The following is an 18,887-nucleotide window of genomic DNA, read 5'->3' on the forward strand; positions in this document are numbered from 1 at the left end:
GCACTGATAGACCTCCTTGATTTTTGTTCCTATACAGAATTGCCCGTGCCAAGCGGGGTCTCTTTTGATTCCAAATAAACCGCATCAGACGATCCTGCAAATTAGACAGATAAGCCCGGGGTACCTTCAGGGGAAGGACCTGAAAAAGATACATTAGCCGAGGCAAGATGTTCATCTTAATTGCCGCTATCCGGCCCAACCAGGAGAGTCCAATAAGGGACCATCTGTCCAAGTCTCTATAAATCTCTTTCTGCAATATCGGGTAATTAGCCGAGAACAATTCCGACTGAGCCGCAGGAATCTGTACCCCCAGGTATTGTATGGATCTAGTTGACCATTTAAAGACAAATGACGCCTGCAAGGCCTCGTACACTCGTGGCGACACTCCCACCACCAGACCTTCTGACTTATTAGCGTTAAGCTTATAACCTGAGACCCGCGAGTATTCCTCTATTTCCTTTAATAGGTTAGGCAATGAAGTTAATGGGTTTGTCAACGACAATAACACATCATCCGCAAACAATGCGATTTTGTATTCCTGCCCCTTTACCTCCACCCCAGTTACATTCACGTTCTCCCGGATGGCAGCAGCCAATGGCTCCATTGTCAAGGCAAACAGCATTGGGGACAACGGGCATCCCTGTCGGGTGCCCCTCCCCAGCGAAAACGTCTCCGAGTTCCCTCCGTTAATCCTAACACATGCCTGCGGTCGTGTATAAAGCGATTGGGTCCAAGCTCTAAATAAGGGCCCTATCCCGAGCCTGTGCAGGACCCTATCCAGGAATCCCCAATGGACTCGGTCGAAGGCCTTCTCCGCATCCAGCCCCAACAAGACCAACGGACAGGTCCTCGACCGAGCCCAATGCATCAAGTCCAGAGTTCGACGCACATTGTCCATGGCCTGTCTCTTTGGCACAAATCCCACCTGGTCTGGGTGAATCAAGGTAGGTAAGAACCTCCCCAGCCGATTGGCAAGGACTTTTGCCAGAATTTTAACATCCGTATTTAAAATTGATATGGGGCGGTAGGAAGCACAGTCCGCTCCATCTTTCTGAGGTTTAGGTATTACTGCCACCCAGGCTTCTAACATAGTCCTAGGCAGTGCCTGCCCATCTCTAACTGAGTTAATAACCAATGTTAAGCAGGGTGCCAACTCTCGTGCAAATTTCTTGAAGAACTCATTAGTAAAGCCATCCAGGCCTGGTGTCTTGCCCGTTGGCAAGTCCCTAATAACCTGCAATACTTCTTTTAGTTGCACTGGGTCATCCAGTTCTCTTTTCTGCTTTTCGGATAATACAGCCAGCCCTCTATCTGCTAGATATTGGTCTATCCCCCCAACCTGCATGGCAGCATCTTCTCTATACAGAGACTCATAGAACTGAGCGAAGCGTTCTCTAATTTGGGCAGATTTATACAGCAGTGTACCATTCTCAGCTTTCACTCGCATAATATGTCTATCAGCTCTCATCTTTCTCAATTTCCGAGCCAACAATCTCCCTGGCTTATTAGTCCCTTCATAATATACCTGTTTCAATCGTGCATGCACAAACTTCAGGCTCTCCTCATGCAGCGCAGTCAGTTCCAATCTCGCATCTTGTAACTTACGGTAATCAGCCACCCTACCCGATGTCCTGTATTTAGATTCTAGATCCCCGATGAGGTCCATACATTTCAACAAGCGCTCTCTATGGATCCTATTTCTGTGACTGGCACGTTTAATAAAATATCCTCGTGCCACCGCCTTAAAGGCATCCCACACAGTACTCAAAGCTGGCCCCGAATCCATATTTATTTCAAAATACTCCTTCAGGACCGGAAGGAAATCCGCTACAATCTGAGGATCCTGCAACAGGCAATTATTAAATGACCACCTGCAATCTCTTCGCTCTCCCTCTAAAGAAGGAACAACAACCCAAGCCGGAGCATGGTCTGAGATTGTAATATGACCAATAGCGGATTCCCCCCCCCCCCCCTCCGAGAGGGTCCTGTCCAGAAAGACATAGTCTAGTCTCGAATAAGACAGGTGCGCTTGGGAATAAAAAGTATAGTCTCGCCCTCTCGGATGACACACTCGCCACCAATCACACAGACCCATTTCTTCTACTAAGTTCCGCAAGGCTTGGGAGATGTTATAATCAGCTTTAGTAGGAGATGCTGACCTATCCAGGCCAGGTTGCATGGTTGCATTGAAATCTCCCGCCATGAATACCCTCCCCCGGGAGAACGATTGCAATTCCCTATGGAGATGTCTAAAAAACCCCTCCTGGTTCTCATTAGGGGCGTAAATATTGGCCAGAGTAAACTCCTCCCTCTCAAGCTGCACATGCAAAAAAAGATATCGCCCCGTTATGTCCCTCTTCAAGTGGAGAACCTGTACCTGGATATCTTTATGAAACAAAATAGCAACTCCTCTTTTTTTCCCCCCTTTAACATCAGAAGCACAGTATACCCCAGGATACATTTTAGATGCCAATAGCCCCTCATGCTTTGGTAACATATGCGTTTCCTGTAAGAACACCACCTTCGGGCACATTAAGCGTAACTCACGCTGAAGGGCGTGGCGTTTATATGGGGAATTGAGCCCTTTTACATTATAAGTAAGTATCTTAAAATCAGACATTAAACTTGTTCAATAAATCATTCCTATAAAACAGTGTATGAGGAACATTCAAACCTTCTGGTGTCAAACCCTTCTTACCCCTTCTCCGGATTCTCCCCAAGTAGTATAGTTCTTGGTCCCCCATTCTATACTTCATAGTACATTCATTCCCTAGTGAACAATCCTCCCCCTCCCCCCCTATACTCCCTCCCTCCCATCTCCCCCTTCCCAGGAAACCACTAGCGAGGTTCTTAGTCCCTCGACTAGGAATATAGAAGGAAGAACCCATTAACCCAAACAGCTACCCAAGACCCCCTCCCCCATCCCCCCTCACTTCTTACCCCTGCTTTTTACGCTATCATCCCTCCTCAATGTTACAGAACTTTCGCCCCTATGGAAGTGGTTCTTCTTTTTCCAATACTACTTTTACATAGTTCAAGTTATCCCATTCCCAGCACTCTTACTTATATAGTCATACTTAACATATACAAATTTATACGACTCTCCACTGCAACTCACAGCACAAGTTCATTTTATAACTTCAGGTGCCTGTTCGAGTCTTTTTCCCCTTGCCCTGGACTCGCTGCCATTTCTGCAGCTTGGCTCGCGTGGTCGGATCCAATTCAGTTGGTGGGCCCTCTGTGGACACCAGCCCCTCGGTTCGTAGTATCTTCCACACTTCTTCCAGGGTCCGGGTTCGGTACATACGTCCACCTGTAGTAAAGCAAAGGGCAAATGGAAAAGCCCATCTGTAGGGGATTTTATTCTTTGTTAAGACTTCCAGTGCTGGTTTCATCACTTTCCTCAGAGACAAAGTGTGAGCAGACAAGTCCTGAAAGACTTTAATTTGTGCATCATTATACTCAATGTGCTGTACTTGGCGCGCTTTCTGTAGCAACTGTTCCTTTATGGTGAAAGTGGTAAAGCAGACCACAATGTCCCGTGGTCTATTGTCTGTCCGTCTCCCCAGTGCTCTGTGTGCGCGCTCAAATGTGATATCTAGAGAGTCTATCAGCTTGTTACAAAGCAGCTTTACAATGGCGCCAACATCTTCATGATCCCCCACCTCCGGGACTCCACGAAATCGCAGGTTGTTACGACGCCCTCGATTTTCTAAATCGTCCAATTTAAGCTGCATTTCAGCATAGGAGGTGAGTATTTTCGAAAGACGGGTTTCAGTCTCGATCAATTTTTCTGCGTTCTCGTCCACCCGCACCTCCAAGTCTTCAACGCGGCCTCCCATCTCCCGGAGATCTACGCTCAACCCGTCCATCTTTTCTAGGATTTCCTCCTTTGACGCTTTGATTTCTTTGCGGATCTCCGTTAAAAATCTCGTTAAGTCTTTGGGCAATCCCCACTTGCCAGTTGATTTTCCCGATTCGCACAGGGATGGAGCGGAATCCGAGTCAGAATGTGAGGCGGGTGCAGACGAAAGCACATGGCGCCGCGTGGTCCGGAGCGCTGGCTTCTCCAAAGTGTGTTCACTCTCCTTCCGAGACGCCGCCATTTATTTCAGCAGGGAGTGTCGCTTTAGATTCCACACAGCCAACATCTTCATGATCCCCCACCTCCGGGACTCCACGAAAACGCAGGTTGTTACGACGCCCTCGATTTTCTAAATCGTCCAATTTAAGCTGCATTTCAGCATAGGAGGTGAGTATTTTCGAAAGACGGGTTTCAGTCTCGAACAATTTTTCTGCGTTCTCGTCCACCCGCACCTCCAAGCCTTCAACGCGGCCTCCCATCTCCCGGAGATCTACGCTCAACCCGTCCATCTTTTCTAGGATTTCCTCCTTTGACGCTTTGATTTCTTTGCGGATCTCCGTTAAAAATCTCGTTAAGTCTTTGGGCAATCCCCGCTTGCCAGTTGATTTTCCCGATTCGCACAGGGATGGAGCGGAATCCGAGTCAGAATGTGAGGCGGGTGCAGACGAAAGCACATGGCGCCGCGTGGTCCGGAGCGCTGGCTTCTCCAAAGTGTGTTCACTCTCCTTCCGAGACGCCGCCATTTATTTCAGCAGGGAGTGTCGCTTTAGATTCCACACAGCACAAGGAACGTTGCAATAGCTAATTTAGTTCGTCAAACAAGCAGAGGAACGCTGTTATTGCTCAATTACGGAGGGTGGCAACGGAGCTAGCTCTCTAGGCAGCCATTCAGGTCCGTGACGTCACTTCCTCCAGGGTCTGTTGTTTCTTGAGGAGCCCTCCTGCTTTGGTCTTATGGCCTGGCTCTTGAGCAGTCGTGTTTGAGATAGAAGGGCTATTCCGACAAAGTGATTGGTACCTTACTACAGGCTCAGAAACGGTCTTTGTCGACGGCTTACACTCGAGTGTGGCGTATCTTTAAGATTGGTGTGCTGTCCGTGCTTAGTCGCCTTTTAAGGCTTCAGTACCCCAGCTTCTGACCTTGCCAAGAGGGTTTACAGAAGGGTCTGGATTACAATTCTCTTTGAGTTCAGATGGCGGCCCTGGCCTGCTTTAGGGGCTGCATCTCAGGCGCACTCTTGGCTTCTCATACGGATTTGATGTGCTTCTTGAGGGGCATGCGTCATCTCTGTCCTCCGCTTCATAGGCCATGTCCTTTCTGGAACCTTAATCTGGTTCTGTGGGCCCTTTGAGCCATTGTGGAAGGCGTCTAACAAGGATCTCCCCCTGAAGATAGTGTTTTTGGCTGCCATTGCTTCGACGGAGAGTTTGAGATTCAGGCCTTGTCGTGTCGAGACCCTTTTCTGCAGTTCTCAGAGTCCAGGGTTATTTTACGGACTGTTCCTTCCTTTTTGCCGAAAGTAGTTTCTACTTTTCATGTTAATCAGCCTCTTTTTTCCTTCCCTCCTTTCGGGAGGAGGACTTCCCTTCGGATTTTGGGAAGCTGTGACTGGATGTCCGATGGGCTTTTTTCCAATATTAGGTCTAATGATTTTCGAAGCTCGGATCATCTTTTTGTCCTGCTTTCTGGGCCCTGGAGGGGGCAAGATGCTTCTTAAACTAACTATAGCCCGTTGAATTAAGAAAGCTATAGTGTGTGCATATATTTTACACAGCCGCTGTCCTCCGCAGGATCTACGAACCCACTCCACTAGAGGACAGGCGGCATTGTGGGTGGAAATGGGCATTTTGTTCTCTTGACGAGATTTGCAAGGCGGTGACTTGGTCTTCAGCGCATTCTTTTTCAAAACACTACCGAGTGAATTTGGCAGCGTCGACAGATGCAGTTTTTAGTGCTGTCATGGGGAGCAGCGGCTTCCCATCCTCTTTAGGGACTGCCTAGGTACATTCCATCAGTTTCTGGATTAATCTGCTACAAAGGACAAGGAAGGTAAAATTATGCCTTACCTGCTGATAATTTTCTTTCCTTTACTTCAGCAGATGAATCCAGGATCCCTCCCTATCTCTGCTGCGGTCTTTGTTCTGGTGTGTTTAAAAAAAAAAAATAAAGAATTCATTTTTTTGCTTCTGCAGAGAAACTGAGTGGATGTTTAGTGCATCTCGTGCTGTGTCACACACAGTGGTTATTCATTTATTTTGTTGTGGTTGGTTGGTGAGGAAGGCTTCTAGGTTCTTTTGCCTGTTTTCTGCTTTGTGATGAGACATAGACTAAGAGAAGGAGGGGCTGGCCGTCTGGTACCACTGCCTTCAGTTTAGTGATCTCTATCTCCACCTGCTGGTAGAGGGACACAACCCATCAGTTTCTTGGATTCATCTGCTGCAGTAAAGGAAAACAAATTATCAGCAGGTAAGGCATAATTTTACCTTGATTCCTATATTTTGTAGTGCATTTTAATTGAAACAGACTGATGGAAGTTAAATACTGTTAAGATTTCTGCTAAATTCTATTTAAAACGTTTTTAAAATTAGTTTTATTTTTAATCCTGTATATGCTAATGACAATATTTAAATTAACATCAGTGCAATAACATAGCAAAGTTTAAAATACTTAAATGTAGTTATACATAGCTCTAACATATACATTTTGGGTTAAAAATAAAAGAATTGTAACATCTTATTGATTTTCTGTGGCCCTAATCATTTTACTTTAAATTTTCCTTCAGTTTATTTAAAGATAAATTGAATATGTTAAGTTTGATGGTATATCTCTATTTCAGAGAAGCAATTGGTCTGAAGTTAAAGGCAAAGCAAATACATCCATAGGTAACTGAATATGATTATTTGATGATTTGCAAAAATAGGGGTACACAATTTACATAAGGGTGATCTGTGCACATTTTAACTTCTCGGGGAACTGTCCTCATTTCAGTGACTTTTGTACGATGTTATAGGTCACCTTTTCAATGCTTCTCTAGAGTTGGAAGTTGTCCTGGAGGACTGGAAAAGAGCAGATGTGGTCCCTTTGCACAAAAGCCAAACTAAGGAAGAGGTTGGGAACTGCAGGCCGGTAAGTAAATCAATGGAAATGCTTTTAAAATGGAGAATAGTAAGTTTTGGAATCCAATAGATTACAGAACTCAAAGCAATATGATTTCACTAGAGGCAGGTCTTGTCAGACAAATCTGATTAAGTTCTTTGACTGGGTGACCAGAGAGTTGGATGGAGGGAGAGCAGTAGATGTGCTGTATTTAGATTTTATCAAATCCTTTGACATGGTTCTTCATAGATGACTAATAAATAAACATGAGTGCCCTCTGTATGGGCCCTAAACTGACTGACTGGGTTAGGAACTGGTTGAGTGGAAGGCGACAGAGGATAGTGGTAATTAGAACACATCCTGAGGAAAAGGATGTTACCAGTGGTGTTCTGCAAGGTTTGGTTCTTGGGCCGGTTCTTTTTAACATTTTTGTAAGTGATATTGCTGAAGGGCTGTCTGGTAAGGTTTGCCTCTCTTGTGGATGATACCAAAATCTGCAATAGGGTAGACTGGTGTGGATAACATGAGGTAGGACTTAGTGAAGCTAGAGGAATGATCTGGAATTTGGCAGTATAGATTTAATGTTAAAAAATGCAGGGTTATGCATTTGGGCTGCAAAACCCTGAGGGAACGTTACGGTTTAGGGAGTGAAGAACTTTTGTGCATGAAAGAGGAATAGGACTTGGGTTTGATTGTATGTGATGATCTTAAGGTGGCCAATCAGGTAGAAAAGGTGGCGGCAAAAGTTAGGATGCTGGGATATCATGCAAACACGTGAGATTTTCCATCAGCATTGATTCAGAATTGCTTTCTCGAGGGGACGGAACTTCAAAGAACTTTTAAGTCCAGCTAATTTACCAGCACTAGACCACTTTATGACCACTCGTGGTCGTCACCATAAATGTTGCGCCATCACTGTGAAATGCACAGACTTTGTGAATCCGATTGACCAGAAGTTATTTGCTCAGATCGAATACCAATTGTCAATCCACTCATGTAGTATATGTTTTAATGTGCCCGTGTAATAAGTATTATGTGGGGAAAACCAAGAGAAGGTTGCAAGTTAGGGTGTTCGAACACAAATCATGTTTGTTAAGGAGTAATTTGGGAGCACCCCTTGACTCCCATTGCAAGGTAGCAAATCACGCATTTGAAGATCTACAATGTTTTTGTGATACAGTAGGTCTGGGCTCCAAAACGAGGTGGCGATCATGACTGTGTGCTTAAGCAATGTGAGCAGCGGTGGATACATCGGCTCCAGTCTCTTGAACCTAGAGGTCTGAACACTACAGTAGAATGGACATCCTTTTTGTGAGGTTTTTCCTGTTGGGCTTGCCGTAACTTACTGGCAAGTCAGCTGATTGATGCAAAGCAGGAGAGCATCCCATTTAAACATAGGCGCCATGTTTGATTTTTAGGCTGCAATAAAGATCAAATGAACACAATAAGTGAGTGACTGGAACTGTTTTTTGAGTCTTGCCATTATATGATTTAAGCGGGAGGAGGCTTTTAATATAAGGTCTACTTGATTTACAGAGCGTCAATGATATCTCCCTTGAGAAAGCTGTTGGGCAAAACGGGTCCCCGTCGGGAGTATCGGCATTGTGTGCTCAACAGCCTGACAAGTTCAGAAGCTAAGTGACCTTAACTGCTATCTATATAACAGAAGTAGATTTTTTGAATATGTTTTGAATGAGCAAGTAGACAAAATTAAAAAATTTGTTGCTTTATAAAATAGCATAGGGATGCAGGAGGTTTTTGGGCCAGTGATGACTAAAAGTCCGGAGAGTGCTTTGAAGCCATTGGACGTGGAGCAAGCCCCAGCACCTGGATGGTTTGAGGTCTTTTCCTCCTCTTAGTTCCTTTTAGTTCCTCTTAGCTTTGGAATGTATCAGTAAAGTGTGTCTACAGTCCATGATTGATTTTAATAGTTCATCAAGCCACAACCTTCTCTAACCAAAACACTCTCGGGTATGAATGCTGCCTACCTCAGCAGATTCCCCCACCCCAAATAAAAAAGGAAAATTCAGGCTTCCTGCCCTTTCTTCTCTCCATTATTACCAGTATTTCCCTGTACATCTTTCCCTCAAATATGGTGCATTATTGCTTGCTCTTGAAACAATCTTTATTGGACCAACATTAACCAGTTAACTATCACCCATCTGTAACCTTTCTTTTGCCTCAAAAGTACTTGAAAAAATAACAGTACATAACTGACTCCCTTCCTAGGAAAGACTAATGCCCTTCAAAATAAAAAAAAATCAGGTTTCCATGCTGGACACTCCACTAAAACGTTTTTCTAACTCTCACTAATGAACTCAGATACAGAATGGAACTTAGCTACTTGGTAATTAGTTCCCTAGAGCCCGGCTGAAAACAGGATCTTCGGTTTCTGTTGAAACTGAATCTGTGATAGAAATTGGCTGCTTTTAGTGAAAGGCAAAATGAAACTGGCTCTGCCACCCGATCCATCTACTGGTGGCAGCCTCCTTCCCAAACCTTCAACACCTCCCCCCCACCTCCTGGGCCTACCACATCATTGGTGGGTAACAGGTGCAGGAGTGATCTCCACTTCTGTGCACAACTGGCTTCTTCAAAACAAATTCCGGGTCTCCAGCAGCAGTTTGTGAGACTATCACTAGTAATTGTGGCTGCCAATTTTGAAATTGGAAGTGGCACAGGCAGGAGTGAATTACAAAAAAGATATTGTTCACAAAATTCAAAAGATTCTAAGGGTCAGTGTGTAGACAGATGAGGGAGAAGTATAATTGTTGCACAATTACTTCTGTTTCATGGAAGAAACTTCTGACTAAGGTCTGCGGATGATTGACAAAGATACCTATGCATATGGGGATGGTGTAAATACCACATCTCACAGAAGAAGGTTTTTATGGACAACTTGCAAAACTTAACTTGGACCCATGGGACCCAATGAGAGACACTGCAGGATTCTGAGGTAGCTTAAAGAGGGTTTGGTGGGCCCTCTTAAAAAAAGAAATGTGTTTAATAGATCCTTGAAGAGAGAGGAGTGCCATAAGATTTGTAGAAAAGGTGATGTGGACCAGTGGCGTTCCTAGCCTGGATGACACCCGGGGCGGATCGCCGATGCACCCCCCCCCCTGCGAAATGACACCCCCCCCCCCGGGTGCATGCCACTGGGGGGGGGGGTGGCGCGGTGCGCGCCTGTCGGCTCCGAGTTCGCTAACTTCGCTCGTTCGGTTTGCTGCAGCTCCCTCTGCCCCGGAACAGGTTACTTCCTGTTCCGGGGCAGAGGGAACTGCAGCGAACGAGCGAAGTTAGCGAACTCGGAGCCGACAGGTGCGCGCCAGCGGCGTGCACCTGGGGTGGACCGCCCCCACTGCCCCCCCCCCCCTTGGTACGCCACTGATATGAACCCTCTTCACAAAGGAGGTAATAGAGAACAGGTGGGAAACTACATATTGGTGAGCCTTACCTCAGAGGTATGAAAGGTAATAAAGATGCTGTGATTCACCTTTCTACAATCCAGTGAGTTATAAGACCTGAGGCAATATGGCTTTACCAAAGGAAAATTGTGTCAAGTGAATCTGATTGGTTTCTTAGACTGAGTGGCAAAAGAACTGGATCAAGAGCATACTCTGAACGTAGTCTTAGATTTCAGCAAAGGCTTTGATATTGTTCCTCAAAGGAGGTTCATAAATAAACTGAGCAGCTTAAGGATGGGACTTGAGGTGGTAAACTGGATCAGAAATTGGTTGACAAATAGGTGGCACAGGATGGTGGTACAGGGAATTCACTCAAGAGAAACAAAGGTGAGTAGCAGAGTGCCTCAAGGATCCTTCCCAGGGCTGATTCTGTTCAGTGTTCTTGCCAAAGGGTTAGAAGGAAGTGTGCCTTTTTGTGGATGATACAAAGATTGGCAACAGAGTGGACACCTCGGAAGGAGTAGAATGCATGAGAAGTGATTTTTAAAAATTAGAAGCTTGAGCTAGTGCTTAGCAGTTAAGCTTTAGTGTGAAGAAATGGTAGAGTGATGGGTTTTGGGATGTGGAAAATCAAAGCTGTATGCAATAGATGAGAGTCTGATGTGCACAGACTAGGAAAGAGACCATGAAGTGATACTATCTGAGGATCTCAAGTTGTTGAAACAATGACAAGGTGGTGACCAAGACCAGAAGAATGCTTGGCTGCATAGAGAGGGACATAACCAATCAAAAAAAGAGGTGATAATGCCCCTATACAAGTCATTAATGAGACTGAATTTGGAATGCTTTATTCAGTTTTGGAGGCCATGTGTTGCTAAGGACATATACTCAAAGCCTTTAAGAGGAAAGAACCAAAATGGTATGGGGTCTTTGCCAGAAGACACATAAGAAGAGACTTGAATATGTATACCACAGAGGAAAGGAGGAACGGGAAATATGATAGACATTTACCTTCTTGAAAGACAATAAGGAACAAATTAACCTTTTCAAAGATAGAGAGGTTATGGAACTTGAGGACAGAAGAATACTGACTTTATGTGGGGTGCAAAATGCCAGCACTGGCCAACGAATGGCAGCAAGCTATTGGCAGGCAATGAGAGGTTGCTTGCTGTGCCACAGACACACATTTTCTATGATACATTTCAGCCTGCAAATCTTAGACAACGGGTGTAATTTTTTTTTTTTTTAGTTCTCATATCTGGCTCCTGGGGTTTGTCGAGCCTTGCATTAAGGAAACAGAATTGTAGAACTTGAAGAGGCACTGTGGGTTAATCTGGAAGCAGGGAATGAAAGGTTTGTTAACATTGGTGTGATTTAGAGAGACCTCCTTCACAGGCAGATGAAGTTGATGGAGGCTTAACTGAACACATTCACAGTATTGTTTTGAAAGGGAGGGGGTACTAATAATAGGTGATTGCAATATACCAGATTTGATTGGGACATCCCTGCTGCAGTGTCATTAGAAGTAGGAAGATCCTGGATCTCTACAGAGAGAACTGATCCAGCAATTGGTAGTGGGCTGTACTGGATCTGATGTTTACAAATGGGGAGTGTTCCTGATGTTACAGTGGGTGATCATCTGGCATCAAATGATCGCTGAATGGGGAAGTTCTGCACAATGTGTTTTAAAATTCTGCAGTTTACTTGTAGTATTTTTTTTGTGCTGAAATCCCCCTCCTACCTTTTCCCTCTTTAGGATCCAGCCTTCCCAGTTCCCACTCTGTCAGCAAGATCCCTAATTCTGTCTGCCCCCAAAGGCTTCTGCTGCATGCAGAACCCCCCAGCACACACCCTGCCTCTTATTCTATATCCTCTCCTTTCCAGGTATCAACATATCTCTCCCACTATTCTCCCCCATGCTACACTCTCAGCTTGCTCTACCCTGACCCCCATGGCAGAGTCTCACCTTTCTCTGCTGATTCTTCTATCTCAGTATTGCACTTTCACCCTGTTTTGCCCCTCCCATTCCAATGGTAGACAGTGTTGCCAGGTGGGCGGTTTTCCGCAACCCGCCGCGGGAAATTTTTGCCCGCGGCGGGTTGCGGTTTTTTGGGCTGCTTTTTTTTCTTTTGGGCGGTTTTCAGGCTGTTTTTTCGGCCGCGGGGGGCGGGGTTAGTGACGTTTTGGGCGGGGTTAGTGATGTTTTGGGCGGGGCCGATGACGAGGGAGATGGGGCCGGTGACGGCGGGGGCAGGGGTGATGATGCGGGGGTGGGGGTGGGGGTGTCAGGTGCGGGGTTTGAGTTTGGGCGGGTTTTGGGCTGGATTTAGGCTGGTTTGGGTGGGAAAAAAATTTTCCACCTGGCAACCTTGATGGTAGACCTTGCTGTCCTCAGTCTCTTTCTCTCTCTTCCCTCACAGAGATCATGCAGCAAGAGAAAGAAGTGAATTACTTAACATTGGGCTGTGCTTCCTCCTCCTGTGCTGTCCTAAGCCAGACTGTTCATTTGAAACACATGGATCTCCATACAGCCCCACGCCATGGTTCAAATGAGTAGTTAGTTGGGTCTAGGCCAGCACAGGAGGAGGAAGTGGCCCTATGTGCAGCAGCTCAGAGAATCCTATTCTTGCTATGCAATCTCTGCAGGGAAGGGGGAGAGAGAATAAGGTGAGCAGCTGGTGCACAGCAAGTGAGATGGAAATTCTGCATTGCACAGTTGTACTGAATTGTCTCAGGAGTAGATGATGTGCAGTGCCAGCCCTAGCATTGAGTGACTGTGTTTCACACAGAGTCCCGCTTTTCTGCTGCTGTTCAGTCCCTATGGATTTATGTTAATGAGGACCCACATCCCTTTGCATCAACTATATGCTGCTCCTGATGGTGTGATTCAGTGTTAAGATACATGTTGACAGGATTTATTCCTAACTTTGTCAAGATGGGGGAATACTTCATGGAGCCATTAACTGTATGGGAACATGTGAGGAAAGTAAAAATGCAGAGGGCAAAACTGAAAATATATTTTAAGGACGCCAAATGTTTTTTGTTAGGAAAATAAATAAAAGTCAGAGAAAAGCTGTGGTTCTCAAAAGAAGTAGCTGAAAAGGTAAGGAAAGAGAGGTTAGTCTTCCTAAACTATAAAAGGTCGCAGAAAGAGGAAGACAGGCAACAATATTTGGAAAAGCTTAGAGAAACCGGTAAAATAGAAAAGCAACGATGCAAATGGAAGAAAAAATGGCCAATATGATAACATATTGGGGGGGAGGGGGGCGCAAGACTTTTTTTTTCTTTATCAACATAATGAAGGAATATGTCACGGAATGATTGGTTGACTACTTAAATCTACATGATCTCCTCCTTAATACTCAATCTGGGTTTAGAACAAACCATAGCACAGAAACAGTGATAAGTTCTTTGATTGCACATGGAAAAAGGTTGTAGGGGCCAATGCAGTGGTGTTCCTAGATCAGCTGCCACCTGGGGCAGATCGCTGCTGCATGCCTCCCCCTGGCACATCACACGCCCCCTCCACTGTGAATCACGACACCACCCCAGCGCATCACCTGCACCCCTCCCCCCAAAGCGCATCACTCTTACCTGCTGGGGGTGCAGGGAGTAGTCGTGCAGCTGTCAACTCTGCCGGTTCCCTGCCCCAGAACAGGAAGTAACGTCAGAGGGAGCAGGGAACCGCCAGAGCTGACAGCCGTGCAGCTGCTCCCTGCACCCCTCTGTAGCATGCCCCCAGGGTGAACCGCCCCAAGTACGCCACTGGGTCAGTATGCCATTGTCCTGCAGTTTGATCTTTCATGTGCCTTTGATTTAGTTGAGTGGGATATCATGACCAAAATTTTCTTTTTCTATCACTCTGGTATTCAAGGCAAATGTATTGAAATGGTTTCTGGGTTTTCTTAAATATCAAAGATATGTGGTTAAGCAGGATGGAGCATTTTTGGATAAACAGAAGGTGCCTTATGGCATATCGCAGGGCTCCCCTGTTTTCACCGGTACTGTTCAATTTATTAATGAAATCTATAGGTAGATTATTAAATCGTTTGGAGTTTTTATACTTTATGCTACTGACTTTTACTGCATTTTTACCCTGTTTACGAACTTGGAAAGGGACTTTATATCAAGTTCAACTTTGCATGGAACAGATAGAATTTTGGATCCTAATGCACTGTTTAAAGCTTAATAAATAGAAAACTAAATTTCTCTGGATAGGAGACACTCGTGATATTAGATATCATCAACAAAAGTTTTCTATTGGTTCTAATTTATTTTCATTGAATTTTAAAGTCAAAGAGGCCAATATTCAAAATGATTTAAGTGGGCAGGCGCTTCTCCTGTCACCTCCCAACCGTGGATATTCAGCGGCACTAAAGCAGGGAGTGCCGCTGAATATCACCTCAGACCGGCCCCCAAAAAAGAGGGCTAGTCAGGGATGGGCCAACGGGTAGCGCTGGAAAGGAGCCAGGACTTATGTGGGAGCTGGCAGTATTCAGCCGAGGCCCGCAATAAGGTAAGTGTGTGAAGTTAGGACAGCTCAAAAGCTGTCCTAAATTTCACCTGTTTATGTTTGCGGGCCCTGGCTGAATATCAGGCCATGGTCCCACATTTTTAAAAAGTTAATTTTTTCCCTTCTGTGGCAGTACTGCCCCGACAACATCACTCCTCTGGGTTGCTCCTCCCACCCCCACCTCACGGTCAGAATAGGACCCTCCCCCGGGGTCTACCTGACTTCCCTAGTGGCAGCTTCCTGAAAATGGCTGCCACGATCTCTCATGACTACCTCACGTACTACTTGCAGTACATCTCGCGGCATCCATTTTCGGGAAGCTGTCACTAGACACAGGAGTTGCCCCTGATGCCACGCTGGACCACCAGGGAGGTCAGATAGGCCCTGCAGGAGGGTCCTACCCTGACCAGGTGATAGGAATGTGATGGGGCTTATGTTGGGGAGGGGGAGTGGGCAGAGCAGAGCGGAACTACCCAGGAGGAGCGGAATGGAATGGGGGGGATGTCTGGGGCCACACCACCGCGGAGGGGAGAAAATACATTTTCTTATGCGGGTCACCCGATACTCAGCTGGGACCCACATGACTTTCTTATGCGGGCTCGGCTGAATATCGGCCGGGCCCACATAAGCTCCAGCAGCCTGCCCACTCAAAATTATGCCCTGATATTCAGTGCCCGGACCTGGCCCTGCACTGAATATCAGGGCATAATTTAGCCAGCAACTATCGGCATTTAAAAAAAGCTGTCCGCCGCTGGCTGAATATTGGGGAGAAAAAGTTTAGGAGCCGGAGCTAGATAACGTTGTTATCTATGCAACATCATTTATCTTCTATGATGAAAAAATCTTTTTATACTCCTTGGAAATTAAGATCCATTAGAGAGTTTTTTTGTTTTTGTTTTTTTTAAGCTGGGATACATTTAGAGGCATATTTTCAAAGCACTTTGGGAGGCTAAGTTCCATAGGTTTCTATGGAACTTTGGGAGGCTAAGTGCTTTGAAAATAAGCCTCTTCGGATCCTGGTTCTGTTGCAGGAATTGATGCATAAATTTATGATACTTCAGGAGTCAGACAGCACACCAGAATGAGAGAGAAATCTTCTTTATTTGCCAGCAAACAAAGTAGAACATCAGCATTAAGTCTCTTCTTCTCTTTCTCAGCTCTCTTTGTCTCTCTCTCAGCTCTCTGTGTCTTTCTCTCAGCTGCTTCTCTTCTTATGCTGTCTTCTCCTTCTTCTGTCTGTTCCTTCTGTCCTTCTCTTTCTTCTGAGCTCCTTCTGACGTAACCTGCTTCTTCTCCCACTTAAATACAGTTCTATCTAGCCTAGCCTAGCCCCCTTACTCTCCAATTGGTTAAGGAATAGATTGATTACCTTGCCTCAACCAATCAGCTCCATACAAATATCAGTTACATAGGTTCCAGACATCCTAAACTGACCTGTGACCTGGGGCCCCTTACACCAGACATTTGGGCTCCAGTCTCTTACATGTTATTATGATTGATTTCTCATTTTCTCATATTCCCAGTACTAACTGCTAACTAACTCTGGCATTCATTAAAGGGGTCAAGGGCCAATCTTACTTAATAGCATACATATCAGGTTATTACTTTCAAGACCATTTCTACATTTTACCTATAATTAATCAAGGAGAAGAGAGCTGACTAGTCCTGACCTCTTTCACCTATCAGCTTATACATTGAACCAGCCAGAACTATGGCTAAGTCAAACCACATGTTGATCTCTTCACTGCAGCCCTACTCAGAACGTCAGACAGAGAGTTGAACAAACATTCCACACAGAATTATTAATTTACACAGAATACAGCATATTCTAAAGTAAGCATCCTTATAAGACATATTCTACATACTTATAATGGTCTATATATCTAAGCTATCTCCTTATAACAAAATCTACATATCAAGAACTTCTAAATTCTAACTCATTTATATCTAGAATTATTTAGAATCTAACTATTTCCTTCTAAGCAGTGTTCAATTTAATCCTAAACAAACTGCCTGCAATATACCGGCTCATAATAGAATACATATGTGTTTGCTTAGCAATCCATCAATCACAAGGGTGAAAGAAATTCCTGTCTCTGACCTTTTTAACCCTTTTGCTCGGCCAAGCTAGACATTGAGTAATTAACCTGAACCATCTGACATTCCTTCATTTTAGTTGCAAAACTGAGAATTTAAAATAGTATTTTGAGCACCTTTAAACAAAATTAACCCTTAATATGATTTCTTATATATATTATGCCCATGGCTGCCTCATTCCCCCCTTTGAGACTAAAATCAGCTTATGCAGAGATAAGTCTCACAACTCAAACTCTGGGGATTATAGTGATCCTAACTAGGAATAGACTTATGAACCACCATTACCCTACTTGTTAAGGTTCGACGGCATACTGCCGAAGCACATGAGGCCAGGAAACAAAACAACAACCCTGCTAAAACTAAGACTATTAGGGAAATAAACAAAGGACGTATTCAGGAGGTCAATGACCACCACCAGGAGGTAAGGTCTAATCCTCCTCGGTAATCCTCCACATTAAGGCTGGCCAACTGTAGCTCATGAACTAGAACATGAAGTAGGGATTGAAGTCTCCGGGTAGCCATACCTAGTTCAGTAATACCCGCTACCGGGCCCCCAATTGGAATCCAGGCCGTGGCAGAAAGGGCTACAAGTCTCTTTTTAGTCAGAGGATAAGTAGAATTAATATACTGGAGGGCTAATTCAATCGCCTCATCCTCTGTGGCAACGGAGGAGGGTAAGGACAAGGCCTCTCGCTTAGAGCGGTGCGGGGATGGTGGCTTGAGAAGAGGAATAACTTTAGGAAAATAATTCAAGGTTACCAATACACAAAAATCATATGTGGGGGGAAGAATCATGTGGAGGACATTATCACAGAGCCAGTAATGACCAAGGAGAGGGCGACGAAAGTTCCCAATAAATGTAGGCACAGGATGGAGATTAGGATGCCCATAATGCGAGCCCCTATCCCAGGGGGAACGAAGAAGAAATGGAGACTTTGTACACCATAGGTGCCAATCCCCAATTGTGACAGACCGCTCATATGATGCAACCCCTTCATACCCCGGGGACTTATGAAAGTAGAAAATAGGATGGGACACTATAGTCTTCTCAGTAGTATAGTTAGGAGCCAGATAATCACCTTGGTCATAATCTGCAGGTATGGTAGTAGGGCACATAGGAGTACCTGGAGAAACTACCCACACAGGTTCCTCCTTCTCTGGGAGAACATTAGTATAGTTACAGGGAATGGGAAGAACAGTTGAGATGTCTCTTGTTAAACAAAACACTCCAGAAGCTGGATAGGGAGACGTAAAAACTGGCCTTAGAGAAGAGTCAGAGGGGGAAGTAGCATTATAAAAGGACCACCAAGTATAATCCTGGCTCCAAGGGCCTGAACTCGAAAAGTAGGGAGGTATAAGAGCTGGGAGTTGCACAGGGACAGGAACAGCTGGGACATCTGTGGTATAAGGAGAAAATCGGGAACACACAATACAAGGGGAAGTAATCTTTGCCTGGCTAATTAGTTCCTGGACAGAGTGTAACCAAAGGTTGGAGCGAGTTGGGGTTTTAGGAACAAGGAGGCAAGGAGTAGAAAACAACAAAAGCATCCAAACTACTAACATTTTCTTTCTTCCTAATCTAAAACAAATACAGCAAACTAATTAAGCAATAATATTTCAACAGTCTGTGCTAATCACAGATTACTCTCATATAATGTTCTCAGTCTTTGAGTTCTTATACCAGTTGGGATAGACCCTCAACTGACAAGGATCAAGCTCTCAAATTCCAAGAAAGCCAGAATCTGGACAGAAAGAGTCTCAGTGTGAAGCCGAAGTTCAGCAGCTCCTGCAGTACGCAGTTGACCCTTCTTTTCAGCTAGTAGATTCTTTGGTTCGGGTCAAGCGCAACTTCAATGGCTCCGCTGGATCACTTTCTGCTCTCCACTGTCTAGGCTCCGTCTGATCCGTGCT

General features: G+C 45.0%; 1 protein-coding gene and 1 long non-coding RNA gene across 2 annotated transcripts in view; both read left to right on the top strand.

Moving 5' to 3' along the window:
- LOC115462321 overlaps positions 1–6,742 on the top strand; it is a 30,046-nt gene extending 23,304 nt beyond the window's left edge. The window contains exon 3 of the long non-coding RNA XR_003940814.1: positions 6,703–6,742. This is a non-coding gene — a long non-coding RNA (uncharacterized LOC115462321). The remainder of the gene's footprint in view (positions 1–6,702) is intronic.
- Positions 1–18,887, top strand: part of ARL14EPL (ADP ribosylation factor like GTPase 14 effector protein like) — a 112,027-nt gene that overhangs the window by 27,697 nt on the left and 65,443 nt on the right. The gene's annotated exons all lie outside the window — the stretch shown is intronic.

Source organism: Microcaecilia unicolor, chromosome 2, assembly GCF_901765095.1.
Source record: "Microcaecilia unicolor chromosome 2, aMicUni1.1, whole genome shotgun sequence".
Taxonomy (NCBI): Eukaryota; Metazoa; Chordata; class Amphibia; order Gymnophiona; family Siphonopidae; genus Microcaecilia; species Microcaecilia unicolor.